The sequence below is a fragment of the Schistocerca gregaria genome, chromosome 2 (genome assembly GCF_023897955.1).
Source record: "Schistocerca gregaria isolate iqSchGreg1 chromosome 2, iqSchGreg1.2, whole genome shotgun sequence".
Lineage (NCBI taxonomy): Eukaryota > Metazoa > Arthropoda > Insecta > Orthoptera > Acrididae > Schistocerca > Schistocerca gregaria.
Window position 1 is genome coordinate 276,110,016 of NC_064921.1, and position 17,297 is coordinate 276,127,312.

The following is a 17,297-nucleotide window of genomic DNA, read 5'->3' on the forward strand; positions in this document are numbered from 1 at the left end:
TACTCAATATGTACTTCTCTATCACTTACCAAGGCTTGGAGAAAGAGTTCTGTTAGACTTTTCTCTTAATTTGTTCACTTATTGAAATCAGAAGCCTCATTCCATATCCTGTTCCAGGTCCTTATGTATCCACCTGCATGAAATGCGAAGATGGCAATTTAGTTGCAAGTTAGAGGCAGTTCCTTCTTATCTTTTTCTGGAACCGGGGGAAATTTCTTTTGCCACCTTCAAACTTGGCTGGCCGGTGCAAGACTCAGGGGTAGAAGCCCAGAAGCCCACCAACCCGCCGTTTTTAAAATCAAGTCTTTTTACTGGTCCTATAGGATCGTGTGTAGAACATTCTAGTAAGCTCTATAACTTTTTCTCCATTCTAAAAGAACTGACACCAACGACTACCATCACTTTCCCAGTCCCTTCTTTGGTTTAGGGCATCAAACTTTTTAGAGTGCGCAAATCCGCTTTTTAGAGTGCGCACTACCACATAAACTATTTGCTCTGATCTTAGAGTGCGAAGGAGGTTCGTGAATTTTCTGTGAGAGGACACTCCGGTTCCAGAGATCGGTGTGTGCAGACATTCTGCCGGAAATATTTACCTTAGGTTGCGTTCAAACCGGATGACATCAGCTTCACTAGGAGTAGGAAGTGATTTACTTTGTTTGTTTTAAATATTACATGTGAAGTTTAACTATTTTCGTCTGGGGTTTACTTGGGAACTGCCTTGTTCGATACCATTCCCGTGGTGGGACTATGAAGTCAGCGAAGAGTCTTGAGACGACTCTTCGTTTAGGTTATCGTGTATAACTAGCGATGTGAAGCGTTAATTCACAACATTCTGGAGACAGTGCACAATAAAACAGTAATTGATTTTACCAAGCTATAAGAAGCCATGTGGTTGCAAGCCTCCACCATTCCATTGGTAGCACGTTTCTTTAGAGCTCACTCTCGAGATTTTAAGGAATGCAACTTTCATTGCAATAAATGCATAGCTCGCGACTTTACTAAGGTCTGTTGGAGAGGAATTACGGTATTTCTTCTTGCTGATTTCTGTTTGTACGGGTTCCTCACTTGTGTGTATGCCCGTAATTGTACTACGAACCCGATAATTGTCTCATGTGCAATATGAGGCTTTTCATCCTGAACTCTCACGAAAATCGTCCCCCCTGTTGACACGTATGTGACTAAAGTAAAATAAGTCGTGGTCTTGCATCGTCGGATGTTTAGTTACTGTAATAAATGATATGGTTTCTAAAAGTAAGTTAACTGTTACAGACGTTTACTTCATTTCCCAGACCCTCAGAGAGTATCCATATGATGTCTGTAGCCTACCATATAATTTGTGCAAAAAAAAATAAAATAAAAAAATTCGTCACACCGGATCTTAGCATTTACGTTGCGTTCATTTATCTGTTTGTTAGTCAGTTCAGTCAAAAAAGTGTGCGGATTAAATGTTTCACTTTAACCAGTCAGGATTCGGTGTGACTCTTGTAAGTGCAGAGAACGATTCAGTCTTACATGAGGCCAGCCACAACAAGCAAAACCTTGCCTTGTGTGGTAATATAAATGGAATTCCCCCATTTTGCCGTAACAGTCACTGTATGAGATCATTTCATGATTAAAGGAGCAACGAACAGTTACATACCTCCCCCCCCCCCCCTTTTCATCTGATGACCCACGCCATAGGATCTCAGTTTCACGATACCCTTCCAATAATGCAGTCGGTTGGAAACAAAGATTATAATATGTGAGTAATAATCAATTATTTTGTTTCAGCGGGTCTCATGCAGTTCTGCTTGAGTGATGAATGGTTAGCTTGGTCTGATGGCGTTGTTTAATGTAAAGTGTTGCTTTGTTACGTGTTCATTAATATGTGTGATTTATTTATGTGATTTTTGGCGAGTTTGTGACAATTTGGGCGACAAATTAAATGTGAACCTAAAATTAAGGTAGGATCTTGTGTTAAAAAATTGAGTTAAGTTCATTCTTCTGTGTGTTGGAGTAATTATTGCACTGTTTTAAAGTCATGTATTCTGTGACACGCTCACGTGCTGTGACATATTCTGTAGAGAGCGAGCTGGCAGAGGCGGATAGGTTGGTTGCCGTCCCAGAGTTTTTAATGAGGGACTGGACGGACCCCCAAGAACTCAGTAATCTCAAGCGACATCGAGGCACCTGAAGCACAGAGCAAAATGGGATGTGAATGCAGCAGGATAGTGTCAGCGGTGAGGAGAGGAACGGACCACAGATGAGTGAATGGTTGGTTGGTTTGTAGGGGGTTGATGGGACCAGACGAGTGAATGTTACGCTCAGAGGGGGACAATGAGCCCGGCTGACATGGCGTCTAGTGACATTGGAATAACTGCTTCAATTTTTGACCTCCATTCTCTGCGAGCATAGACGGCATAACAGCTTAAATCACAGAAGATTAAGCAGGGAATGCGTAATCGACACTGAAAAATAGATGACAAAAAGAATGATAATTTTGAGAAGAGTGAAAGGAAAAATGCATGTGTAGGGAATTACTGTAGAACAAAACAGGGCTAAGTAAAATCCATTCATAATCGAAAGCCGAGGGAAAATGCAAGGCCTTAAGCAAGATATGGCAGAATTCAGGGCAAGATTGGAGTTGGTGGAGCGAACAGATCAGCGGAAACACAAATGAGAGAACTGAGAGAAGTAACTAAGAGTCAGGTGGCAGAACTGCTGACTGTCTGTAAGCCGGTGAAGAGGCATGAAGAAATCTTAACACAGCGAGATGTGGAAGTGAATAGAGTAGCAGGCAAAGCAGAAGCTGTAGAGTGGAACAGATTCTGATTTTTCGAATGTTTCATTAATGTTAGCCACGTGCACTGCAATGAGTCAATGGCAAGAAGTGACAATTTGCTTCAGACCAGGTCTCGAACACAAATTTCCTACATTAGACAAGTGGTCACCTTAACTGCCTCGGCCATCCAAGCATACTTGCCCCCCTACCGCCCCCTCCACTACTGACGTAGTGTCACCTAACCATAAACCCCTTACTAGCAGAGCCCTGATTCCCATAAAAGGGAGATAGTAGTTGTGAGGGATATACGGTAGTAGATCGTTCCAGTTGCTTTTACAAGGTCTGGCGTTTAAGTGGAGTAATGAAATATGCCAACCCACTCATTCAGAAGTGACTCACTTTGCAGCTGAGCAACGCTACTATGTGAGGGCAAATTGGAAACAGTAGCGCGATCCTAGACAGGATAGCAGACGATGGACCAGAAAATCATGACAGGGTATCAGGTCTGCAAGAAATAGATTTTACAAAGGAAGAAGATTTGAGGGGGAGAGGAATGTTGAAATGAGAACTGTGGGCCCCAAGTGTAACACAGCAAATGAATGTGGACGTGATTTTGTCAGAAAGTGACAATTATGGTTGAGGCACGGTAGTTGCACTAATGAGACGACAGTGAAAAAACATTTTAAATAAATCTTGAACAAATGAGAAACGTAATGTTGTGGGAAGTTGAGAGAAAGAGCGATAGTGGCTAACCAGTCCTTTATTGTATCTTGACACCAAGAGCCAGCTCTCGGTGATTAACAAGAAAATTTTTGTGATGTATATGAAGGAAAATGAATGGCCAGGCTTTCCTGTCTGGAAGACGAAGATTAGAGGTACTCTGAGTGGAAAGTGTTTGGATATAAAGAAGCAGGTGAAAATGCAATTAAAGAGTACGTCGGTGGCACTCAGGGCAAGGATGAAATTAATGTTCTTGCTGCTGCTGTAGTTGATCAGCATGTTACTTCCCACGCAATAGAATGAGCAAGTAACATGAGTTAGGAAGTGACATGAGTAAGGCAAGTGCCCTACACACTCTCCAGTGATATAGATTCCATTCTTATCACATCCCTCTCCATCAACATCTGCATGGAAACGGTTATGAGAATCGTGTTAACTTCTATACTTGTGCATTGAGACAGGGTACTGGAAATGTATCATGTCCTTTGTTTCGTGGTAAAGTCACACTTACAAATCATGGCCAGGTAAACCGCCGAAAATGCACACTTTTGACAGTCCTCGTTGGCTTCGTCAGGCGGAACGTCAGCGTCTCCGGAATGTAAACGTGTGGAATGAGGTAGTGAACCATCAGCCCATAGGCCGTTTTTCATAGACGGAAAATTGAACACGCGCAAGTACTGAAGCCTGCTAACAGACCATCGTCAACGTATGCCAGAAGACATTCCTCTTCAGACTAGGAGAAACCTGCCGTACCAGCTGTCCAGCCCATAGCGAACGAAGTGCTACAGAATGTCATCGTTGGACTGGTCGCAGAGGACCTATACCTCGGATGTGACGCCTGTAGACTGTCTACAAGCACATACCAATTACATCCAATGATATATAACAACGTATTACTGCAGCCTGCTCGGACATCTCCGCTGAAATCTAGCACATGTGAAGCTGTCGTTTCATGTCAGATCGCCGGCCGCGGTGGTCTAGCGGTTCTAGGCGCTCAGTCCGGAGCCGCGCGACTGCTACGTTCGCAGGTTCGAATCCTGCCTCCGGCATGGATGTGTGTGATGTCCTTAGGTTAGTTAGGTTTAAGTAGTTCTAAATTCTAGGGGACTTATGACCTCAGCAGTTGAGTCCCATAATGCTCATAGCCATTTGAACCATTTTTTGCCATGCCAGATTAGAAACGTGTATTGCTTCTACCGGTGGTATTCTGAACACAACCTGTGATAGTTGTCTCGTTACTGGTCAAAATCGACGTAACTAGTATGTGCCCTAGTGCTGTTCTTTAGTGTGTCCTACCACAGGTATTGTACAACTGTCGGTGTGGGAAGTTTTCAAGAAACGTTATCTCGCAAACGACTCAAACTAGAATCCTGCAACAAATACCACTGACATTCTGCTTTACGGCTTCACCCCTTCGTAGAGCCCTTCAATATATTATTTTCACGTATCCATTCTCTCTTCTGCGTTTCACAATGGAATTTTCACTACACTCTTAATATTGACGCCCTTACTTTTAATTTCACCGGAGGTTGTTTTGAGTTTTCTGTACGCTGAATAAGTCCCTCCGAGGATTGATTCTTTTTCGATTTTTACGCATTTTTCCTGCAGCCATTTCGCCTTGGCTTCCTGTACTTTCTATTTATTTCATTCCTAAGTGATCTATATTACTTTGTTCCTGTCTTCTCCTTAATGTTTTGTACTTCCCGTTTTCTTCTGTTACCCAAGGTTTCCTCACAGTTCTTTCCAATTACTACGATAATACTTTTAAGAGTTTTACACTCCTCTTGAGCTGAACTGTCTACTGTGGAATACCTTATCGCAGAATGAGTATTCTCAGAGAATTTTAAACGCATCTTGTTGTTTCTCATTATTCAAGTATCACTACTTCCTACACTGATTCAAACTTCATCCTACTCTTGATTCCTAAATTGTGAGCAGAGAAATTCACTCTACCCTTCATCATTACTAAATTATAATCTTAGTCTATAACTGCTTCTGGGTACGTCTTACAATTCACCATCTGCTTTCGGAATCTCTGTTCGACCAAGCCGGCCGGTGTGGCCGAGCGGTTCTAGGCGCTTCAGTCCGGAACCGCACAACCCCTACGGTCGCAGGTTCGAATCCTGCCTCGGGCATGGATGTGTGTGATGTCCTTAGGTTAGTTAGATTTAAGTAGTTCTAAGTTCTAGGGGACTGATGACCTCAGATGTTAAGTGCCATAGCGCTCAGAGCCATTTGAACCATTTTTTTGTTCGACCAACTGGAATATTCCTGTGTCTGAAGACGTTTTCCAAATATGCCTCCCCCTTTTGTGATTTTTGAACAGTTTATTCGCTATTACTAACTGTTATTTATAGTAGAACTCAATTTTCCTTTTTTTCTTTCTCATTACAACTAGCAAGCCCACATTCTCAGGTACTGTTTTTTTTTTCCATTGCCTCCTCTACCAAAGCATTCCAATCCACTATGATTATTAAATTATCATCTGCCTGTACATACTGAATCTCCCGTTCAATATACTTCCTCTTTCTTTTCTTCTTCTACTTCTGATTTCGGCTTGTATACTTGAACTATTGTTTGAGGACCTGTTGAATGGAATGAACAGTCAAATGATTACAAACTGTGGAATGAGAATATACTGAAGAAAGGAGAAAGTAATGAGTAGTACTAGAAATGAGAAAACCGAGAAACTTGACATCAGAATTGGAGACCACGAAGTAGACAAAAGAGTTCTGATATCTTGGAAACAAAATAACACATGTCGAACGTAGAAGGAGAACATAAAAGGCAGACTAGATCAAGCAAAGAGGACATTCCTGACAAAAATAAATCTATTAGAATTAATGATAATTCTTAATTTGGGGAAGAATTTTTTGATAATGCACTTTTAGATCACAGCATTGTGTGGCTCTGAATCATGGCCTGTTAGCAAGCCGGAGAAGAAGGGAATCGAAACGTTTGAGATGCGGTGCTACATAAGGATTTTGAAATTTATATGGACTGATAAGATAAGGATTGACGAGGTATTTTGAAGAATACGCGAGGAAAGGTACATTTGCAAATACTGATAAGAGGGAACAGGATGATACGACATGTGTTAAGAGATCATTGAATAACTTCATAACTTCCATGGTACTAGGGGGAGCTGTAGAGGGTAAGAACTGTAAGATAATACAGAAGAATTGAGAACGATGGATGCAAATGCTACTCTGAGATGAAGAGTTTGGCATAAGAGAGTAATCGTGGCGGGCCGCACCAAACCAGTCAGAAGATTGAGTACTCAAAACAACTAGGGAAAGCTGTCGGCAATGTCCGTTGGAATATACTCCTTGACTTTCTGAAGGTACAGGGGTAAAATATAGGGCACGACAGGTTATTTACAACTTGTACATAAATCAGACAGCAGTAATCAGAGTTGGAGGACACGAAAGAGAAGCAGCGGTCGAGAAGGAGCGACACAGAATTGTAACTTAGCCCTGATGTTATTCAAACTGTGCGCTGAGCAAGAAGTAAAGGAAAACAGAGAAATTCAGAAAGGGAATTACTTCAGGGAGAAGAAATAGAAACTTTCAGATTTGTTGACAACATAGTAATTCTGCCAGAGATTGTATAGAACTTGGAAGAGTAAATGAATGGAAAGAATAATGTCTTGAAAAGAGATTGTAAGTTGTCATCAACAAAAGTAAAACAAGGGTATTTGAATGCAGTCGAATTAAGTCAGGTAGCGCTGAGCGAATTAGATTAGGAAATGAGACACTAAATTAATAGATGAGTTCTGCTATGTAGGCAGCAAAATAACTGATGATGACCTAGGTAAAGAGTATATCAGATGCACACTGACTACAGAAAAAATAATAATTTCTGAAAAAGAGGTGTTTGTTTTCATCTAACACGGTCAGTAAGGAACTTCTTTTAAGTAATACAGTCATTCACACTATGGAATCGGCCCTCTTATTTTTCTCAAGCCACAACATTTCAGTACGCATTCAGCCGAAGGAATAACTGGCCACATCTGATCTACTCTGCTATCCGTGTACACTTTCAAGGAAATAAAAAGATGAACAACTTTTGTTTCAAACGCTCTTGTCTAGAAATATTTAAATATCGAGTATACTGAAAACGCTGTTTGCGAGAACTGTATCTACGTAGCCAGGTGCAAAGTTGAAGAACTATTTATAATCTGAGTTCGTCCCACAGCCTTCACATCTCTAATTGGTGAAAGAATCCTGTCAGCCATCTGCAGATTTTGCGTCCTACATATATTTGGTAGTATCCATGTGTTGAACAGTGTAAAAACTTGGTAAGATGAACCTGGACACATATTACTCCATTTACGGTCCATAAGCATTTCAGAAGTTCAATATCAAAAGCCAAAGTGTATTAATCACTTCATAGAATCTCCACATTTTCAATTCAGTGACAAATGAGGAAAGAACGTCGACAGCACAGCAAGTTCTATTTTTGGAAATGTGACTCAGTTACAAGTAGGTGTAGTAGTACATATTGTTTCATGCAAACGTTCAGCTTTTTGCCAAATAATACTTCATTTGTAAATATTGTGAGTCTCCTAGTCATAATTATTTGTTACGCAGTATTGCTCTTCAGCAGCTTATGCTCCTGTTGTCTGTACATTCGTTAACCTTCAAACATCCACTGGTTGGAAATGCATAATTTCATAGGTAAATGATCTTGATGGGTGGTAGAACTGACTCACCCTCGTATTTTAAAATCAATTGTATTTGATTTTAGCCGTTCCAGCGGAAGTATTTTTCTTGTAATTCTTGCTTAAATGGGCCAGAAGGGCTTACAGGGACTCAAAACAATTATTTCAATTGCACGGAAGAAAGATATATAGGTTAGAGTATAACAAGCCATGGACATTGAGTTCGTGGTAGGTGGGCAAGCACACAGATAGAAACTGGCCGTCAGCTTGTGGAAGGCTGATGAACGAAAACCACGAAGAACCTATATTGCGATAACACAATGAGAGTTTGGACCTAATTGCTGCTGAATACGAATCCAACCCCTGGTTAGCAATTGAGCTTTCGGGAGACCTTCATTTACTGCACAGATTAGTTATTAAAGGACTACAATGGAAGAAAGTTTATGTGGATTTTAAAATGTAAACGTCTTACGAAATTGTTGGCAGGGATATGCCACTGGGTGGGTTCAGCCGCCTAGCGGAATGGGTTCTTCTGCGAACATAGGCGCTTCTTCATTCTTATAGTGTGTTTCACGAAGATATGCAAATATTTTAATATGTTATTCTACAAGTAAAACTAAAAAAAAGTTCATATAAACATAGGTCCGCAAATGTTTACTTACGGAGTTACGGCTAATAAAAGATTATGCTAATAAAAGATTATGCCTGAAGTCTAGCAAAGTCGCTAATATGAAGCCATCGCAAAACTGTGCAAGGTTAAAGTAAAGCACGATTTCCATTTGTGTTGTTGTTACTGGTCTGGTGAATCTAATAAAACATGTCCCAGACGTGTATCTGCAGTAGGTTTCCAGAACATCCAGAAAAGCAAAGATTATTATACAAGTAAATTAGTTTACTTCCCATTAAGAATGTACGAGGGTCAGTCAAAAAGTAATGCCTCCTATTTTTTTTCTACGCTTAATTGTCAGGAAATTTAAATGCAATTACATAGGTTGAAAACCACAACATTGAGGATCATTTTGTCATTTTTCAATGTAATCTCCGCCCATCTCTACAGTTTTGGTCCATCTTTGAACAAGGGCATGTATCCCACCACGGTAAAAATCACAGCTCTGCTTCCTAAGCCATTGACGCACGGATGTTTTGACGGCCTCCTCATCTTCAAAATGAATCCCACGATGAGCTTCTTTTAGTGGCCCGAACAGATGGAAGTCTGATGGTGCCAGGTCAGGGCTGTATGGGGGATGAGGCAAAACTTCCCATCCAATTTTGACAATCTCGTCAGAGGTGTGACGACTGGTGTGTGGTCTTGCATTGTCATGCAAAAGAAGAACATCTGCCATTGATTTTGTTGGGCGAACTCGCTGAAGACGTGCTTTAAGTTTTTTGAGGGTTGTGACGTATTGAACAGAATTTATTGTGCATCCCTGCTCCAAAAAATCAACCAGAATCACACCCTCTGTATCCCAGAAAACTGTTGCCATAACTTTCCCTGCCGATCGCACAGTTTTGAATTTTTTCTTCCTCGGCGAGCTTGTGTGACGCCACTCCATTGACTGCCTCTTTGATTCGGGTTCAAAAAAATGCACCCATGTTTCGTCCCCGGTCACATTTTTTTTCAGAAACTCATCTCCCTCCAAATGGAAGCGCTGCAAGTGTTGGGAGGCTATTGTTTTCCTTGCCTCTTTATTCTGATCGGTTAACATTCTTGGAACCCACCGTGCACAAACTTTTGAGTACCCCAATTGTTTAATAATCGTGATCACACTGCCTTTACTAAGAGAAATAATGCGACACACTTCATCTGCAGTCACCCGACGGTCACCACGAATGATGTCATCAACTTGCTGAATGTTGTGTGGAGTCACTGCACTCACCGGCCTGCCGCTCCGCTTTTCGTCAGTCAACGGTGTTTGCCCTTCAGCTTCCTTACAACGACGAACCCATCGTCTAACAGTGCTGACATCCACTGTCACAACACCATACACCTTCTTCATTCTTTCATGAATGCGTATGGGCGTTTCACCTTCTGCATTGAAGAATTCAATCACACAACGCTGTCTCAAACGAACATCGATGTCGGCCATCTTACAAACTTCTGCTGTGCTGCCACCTGTTGACACAGAAAGTTACTACTGCAGTGGATTGCAGAAGAAGGTTTGAGGAATGGCGCCAAATTCAAATTTTTCACTTAACTTAATTTTTTTAAGTAGAAAAAAATGGGAGGCATTACTTTTTGACCGACCCTCGTAGAAACGTTTTTGTCATTGTTGCAACCGTTAGTGAGTTGCTTCAGTCGTTTCCTAACCTTGAAACGAGTTAGTTTTCTGTATAGTTCAGTGAAAGAATATAATAACAACAGTGTATTGAAATGAAACCACATAGTTACTGTTGTAGTTTGTAGATTATTTATGAAATAGGGATGCCTTCCAAATTTACGACAGAGGAATGCGCTGATTCTCTACAACTTCTGTTGAAAACTTTGTGGAGTTGCCTGGAATTTAAAAATCAAATTGCGCCAAATAGTTAATAAATTAAAAATTTTCCGAAATAATAATCATTACTTCTCTGAACGTTCTGAAAAACTACAGCAGATATGCTGGGACATGTTTTATTAGATTCACCAGATCAATAACAAGAAAATAAATGGAAATCGTGCTTTACTTTAACCTCGTACAGTTTTGCGATGGTTTCATATTACCGAAGTTGCTAACTTTCTGGCAAAATCTTTTATGAGCCGTAACTACGTAACTAAACATTTGCTGACCTACGTTTATACGAACTTTTCTCTTTAGTTTTACTTGTAGGATAACATATTAAAATACTTGCATATCTTCGTGAATCGCCCTGTATGTGAAAGTTGGTGTCGTATATCTATTTGTAGGGTGTAGGTGATGGATGTGTGTTCAGTGTAGTGTTGCGTTTGTGTTGTATCATTATAACGCGTAAAGGGAGCGGTTGAAGTACCGTTGTGGCAAAAGCCTATCCTCACGAAAGCAGCAAGGGGTAACCGAGCTTAAATTTCTCATCAGACTAACGGGTTGCAGTCAAGAATCACTTGCCCTCACACCGCGGAGAGATTTGAAATTTGATCCGGTACATTGACGCAAAGCCTGGTGATTTTTACACCAACTTTCCGCCATCACCCTTCATCCCTTACCGACCAAATGCTAGAACTGAAAATTTCATCCACCACCGTGATTCGAACCGGCGTACCTACGAGTCGAGCGCGAGCACACAGGCGATCTCAGCTACGGAGGCCGATTTTGCAACTTTGATGGTGTGAGGAGGTAGCGGAAAACTGATGCTTTGAGGTGGGAAGTAAAACGTGTTCGGATAACTCAGATGGTATTCCTTGTTGCACAAAGACGAAGCTATGGGCTATAGTTCCAGTTCTGAGCACAATTTTAGTCTCCCAGGGAGATTCATATTCTTGGCACAAAGTGTGAGTTATCTGGTGATACGTTTAGTTTATCAGTTTAAGCACGTCGTAGCAGAATAAGACGGAAATAATACTATGAAGTATGATGCTTCATTCCGTTGATGAATCGCTAGTTATCTTACGGTAACAAATGGCGGTCTCATACTTAAAGGAGGAGAAAAATTTTACGTCAGAACCACTGGTTATGCGATCTGAGTAAAACTCTTTGGGAATTTGCTACGTTTGGCAGCTACCTTATTAGCCTGATAATTCTCCCCATATATTATCTCTCACTGATTTAAACAAGGTTTTACGAACTCCAGAACTAATGGTAAAACTTTGCTTCACCCTGTAACATATAGAGTATCGTACGTAAAATGTAATTTAGTACATATAGTACGCAAGGTGTGTAAGAAAAGTATCGACACTAACAACCTGCGAGCGATCTGACAATGCTGTGTTCTATTTGTATAGACCTCTGTTCATCTCTTCCCTGTGCTCCAGTCCGAGTTCCTGCTCCGTACTGCTGTCACGTGAGTTTTGAGAGCCCCATGAGTGAAGTTGTGTTTTTGTTATGTTTTACTAAAATTTAACAGCGGTATTTAGAGATATGTTATTGAATCAAGTTTTGTGTTAAACTTGGAGAATCCATGAGTGTAACCGTTGAAAAACTGAAACAAGCCTTTGGAGAACATTCCTTATCAAGCACACAAGTTTTTCGATGGCATAAATCATTTTTGGAAGGCCGAGAACACGTTGAAAATGAATCACTGTCAGGAAGTCCTCCAACTTCAAAAACAGTCAAAAATGTCGAATATGTGCGTGCTCTTGTGAGATCGGACTAACGTTTGACAATAATGATGTAGGGTGACGAGTTAAACTTAAATACTTTCACCGTAGATCACGTTTTGTCTGATATTTTGCACATTCGAAAAATTTCTGTCAAAATGATACCAAAAACTACACAACTGCGTTGATCTTCTTGAGAGGATTGTCAATGACTACGAATGGTTCAGTCGTGTGGTTACAGGTGGCTGGGTTTTTTAGTACGATCCTGAGACAAAGCAGCAAAGTGAGGAATGGCACACTGAGACATCTCCTCGACCTAAGAAAGCTCGAATGAGAAAATCAGAGTTCAGAACTATGCTAATTTGCTTTATTAACAGTAAGGGTCTTGCATAACGAATTTGTTCTTTCAGCGCAAACTGTCAAGCAAGTGTTTTACAAAGGTGTCGTTGACAGGGAAAGGGTGAATCGAGTGAAACCGGACATTGCAGACAAGTGGATGCTGCATCATGACAACGTCCTGTGTCTCACGGCCACTTCCATCACAGAATTTTCGACCTAAACAGGCATTCCTATTGTTCAACAGGCCTCCTATTCATCTGATCTGTGTCCTTGTGACTTTTTTTCTTTTCCAGAAATTGAGAAAGATCTGAAAAGGACGTCGAAAGGATGACACCAACATGACAAAGGCCCTACCAGTTGAAGCCTTTCTGCGCTGCTAAAAAGCCTGGAAACAGCGACTTCCCCGGTGTATAATTGCCGAAGGGAATTTCTTTGAAGGGACAATACTATTGACTGAAAAAACTGGAAACTTTGGTTGATTAAAAATTATTCTTATTACTTTTCTCACATACCTCATACAATAATTACGATCTCGATACATTGCAAACATCGTGCGCAAAACAACTTCCATTCAGACAAAGTGAGCTTCGCAGCTTTTTCTGAAAATATTGTGTCCAAGTGTGCCATACCACAGCTGGAGATAAGGACACTGAAGTGGTCGGGAACTGTGGAGTGCGGACGGCTTGCTTATCTCACTGATACGCCGTTACCAGTTAAAGCCCACCGTGACCTTATTCGCCAGCTGTGTCTCGTTGAGTGGCTCACGCCGAGCAAAAGCGTGCAGAAAAATAAAGTACTCTGTTCAGTAGTTGCAGTTTCCTCGTTCATTTTGAGTTTCAGAACGCGAAACAGATTATGTTACAGCCCGGACCTGCTTATCTAAGAGTTGGACGCGTGACAGGAAATGATATACACGAAATTATGAGATGTATATTTCCAAAAAAAGGTCTCAAAATAATTCCTGTGGCGGTAACGAAACTACTCCCTGTATCTTCAAGAACTCATATGGTGTTCACAACAGAATTTCTAACAAGATACCTTAAAACTAGTACAACATACCTAAGTAAGCTTTTGGCTACGTCACTACGTTTCGTTACACTTGGGAAGATGCAACCGATCACATGTGGGAATTGGTACCACACTCAACTATCTGGATTAAATAACTAATGGATTAATTGAAACACATAGGTCTCATCGAGGAAGGAGAGAAGGCGAAACTTTAATGTCCTGTTAATAAAGATATCATTTGAGAATCGATTTATGAAAATAGCAGAAAAAACTAAACCTGAATGTAGAGACGTGGATTTGAACCCCACCATTTCAGACACAAGTCCGGCGCTTTAACAGTAGAACCATCTTGCTAAATTTCACCGTAACAATTTTCAATACCATGCTGTCAATCTTATAACTCCTATGGCATCGAATTGTGGAGCAGCTACTATTCTTAACGCATAAAAGAACGATCAGACATACTCAGATGCAATTCACTTACTTCTTGGGCGCCATTGCTAAAACATCTTGGCATTCTAATTTTTTCAACCATGCTCAAACGCTCCTTCTTATCCCTTTGTCTTTATTTTCACATTAGTTATCCATAGGCCACCTTTCTGTATGTGATTGAGGGTAATATCGGATATCTATTCAAGACGAATTGCAATGTCCTCTTCTTGCGGTTGACATGCAATGATTGCCTAAATGTGAGGTTACTGCTGAGCCTTCGACAAACCCAGTACGTGTCAGAATGACCCTCATCAATTGGACTGGCGATACATCACTCCTCATGGACTCATATGCCTTTAATAAAAACGATATCTCGCAACGGATTACTTATAGGACATGGGGGCCCTAGTCAACTTGAGACACGCTTGTTGTACTTCATAAAATGTGACAAACAGGGTGTCCATCTAACTGTGAAATGAAACAGTGATCCACATTAATCTCTGTTCCTTACAAAGTTCCCTGCTAACATTCATAAATAACAAACTATACTCTACGACAAAAAACCGATGGACCACGAAGGAATAATCCGGATGGAACGGAAATCGGTGGATGTGGTGTATATGCACAAACAAACAGATGATTATAATTTCAGAAAAACTGGACGTTTTTCTCAAGAGAAAAAGCTTCACAAACTTATCAAATCAATAACGCGTTGGTCCACCTCTGGCCTTTATGCAGGCAGTTATTCGTCTCGGCATTGACTGACAATTGTTGGAAGTCTTCCTGAGGAATACCGTGCCAGTTGTGCACAATTGGTGCGTTAGGGTGTAAAAATCTCGAGTTCGTTGGGGGTCCTCCCATAATGCTCTAAACTTTCTTAATTGGCGACAGATTTGGCTACCTTGCTGGCCACGACGTACGGACACAGCAGTAGAAACTCTCACCGTGTGTGGGCGGGCATTATCTTGCTGAAATGTAAGCTCAGGACGGCTTGCCATGAAGAAACCGGGGCGTACAATATCATTTACGTACCAATGTGCCATAATCGTGTCGCGTAAACAACCAAATGGGTCCTGCTATGAAAAGAAATAGCACCCCAGATCACTCCTGGTGGTTGGACTGTATAGCAAGTGACAGTCAGGTTTATTTGCCGCTGCAATCCAGGGCGCCTTGTCGTTGGTCAACGTGGCTCGTTTCGAAGTAGGACTTATCAGCGAAGAAAATTATACCCAATGTCAGGCCGAAGCGTCCGACACCACTGCAGGTGGACATGTTGGCGTACAGAGCTCACTTGTAGTATGCGCAAGGGGCGCTGGAAGCTCAGCTCTATTTCTATAAGTCACATATTTGTGGTTCTCGTGGTAACTGAAGCACCATATGATCATGATGAATCGGGAGCTCTGACGCCTCTCTGGTGATTGCTCGCTCCTCACGTTCTGTCGTCTCTCTAACTCGACAGCTTCCTTCTTCACTCTGCGTTCGGCCATGATTCACCCATTCCTGCAAACATTGTCCAATAGTGACATCACTCCTATTTAGTTGTCAAGCGATTCGTCGAATTACTCCAGTCGCCTTATCTGAGCGCAACTACACTTCGTCTTTCTACGTACATTGTTCACGCGCCTGTCTGTGAGACGAAAGTGCTGTCCAACTGAGTACACGGAATGAAATTCGTGAACACTTTATGCTCTGGTACCGACATGTGCCCTGTTTACTATCTTTGTCAGCTGCTTAGTGGACCGCGTTGCAGTATCATACATTCCTCCATCGTCCGGCAAAGTTCACAGTTTTGGATTTTCCGTCGATACCTACATGAATACCAGATTTTTACAAAGCAGCGTAAGTGCTTCGTGGTGCAGCAGTCTTAGAGTGTATTACAGGGTCTGTTGGATCACAAGAAATGCGAAGAACAAGAAAGTAATCGTTTGTGGACACGGGTCAATACTAACTTAACAGAGATTTTATAGTTCAGTGGAATGGGACAGAACCATAATCTGCACATGAATCATATGAAGATAAAACCCCCGGTACTTACGCATAATTCTCTGAATCCACCAGACAACTGAAAAACTACACATCCAACTAATGTTTACGACTGAGTTGTAATGAACTCTTAATCATTCGCGAAAACTACTGGATTCCTAAATGTGGCTAATCCTAACAGCTTACCTACAGCATGTTGATTCTCGTACGCTGTTCCTCCAAGTTACAGTTTCTCAACATATTCAGCACTCAGGTGCATGGTGCATAACGGGCTCTGCAATCTGCCACAGACTGCGACATATTACCTCTCCGTCACATCTTCTGACGAAGTGTCTAAGTCAAGTGGTCTCTTCACAGCTTCCAGACGAAGTATCCTCCACCGTATCTGCAAAAGTTTTGCAACATTAACCAATCGTTACACTCCTGGACATGCAACACTTAAACAGCTCTGAGTTATGTAGAAAATTAGTAGGCAGTATGCTACTTGACATTTTATTGTAATATGTAAGCTTACTTTGGCCTTTTTGCCTTCATCAGTACATCTACAAATAGTTTCATTTATTTATATTTTTCATAAAACACACATCAAAAAAGTTTTCATAACCTCGGTTCCGAGAGTTCCGGAACCTGTACAGAAAACTGGAATAGAGATCAACATAAACATCATTCCCGCCTTTTTTATTGCTCATGAAAATCACACATTGCATTTGTACCACCACACAGCGAGACCTTCAGAAGTGATGGTCCAGATTGCTGTACACATCGGTACCTCTACTACACAGTAGCACGTCCTCTTCCGTTGATACATGCCTGTATTCGTCGTGGCATACTATCCTCAACTTCATCAAGTTACTGTCGGTCCAGATTGCCTCACTCCTTAAAAACGATTCGGCGTAGATCCCTCAGAGTAGTTGGTGGATCAAGTTGTCCATAAAAAGCCCTTTTCAATCCGTCCCAGACATGTTCGAGCCATGTCGTTATCTTGAAGTAAGTCATTCACAAGATTTGCACGATGGGGGCGCCAATTGTCGTCCATAAAGACGAATGCCTCGCCAATATGCTGCCGATATGGTTGCACTATCAGTCGGAGGATGGCATTCAAGTATTGTACAGCCGTTACAGCACCTTCCATGATCACCAGCCCCACATAATGTCACCCCAAAACATCACGGAATCTCCAA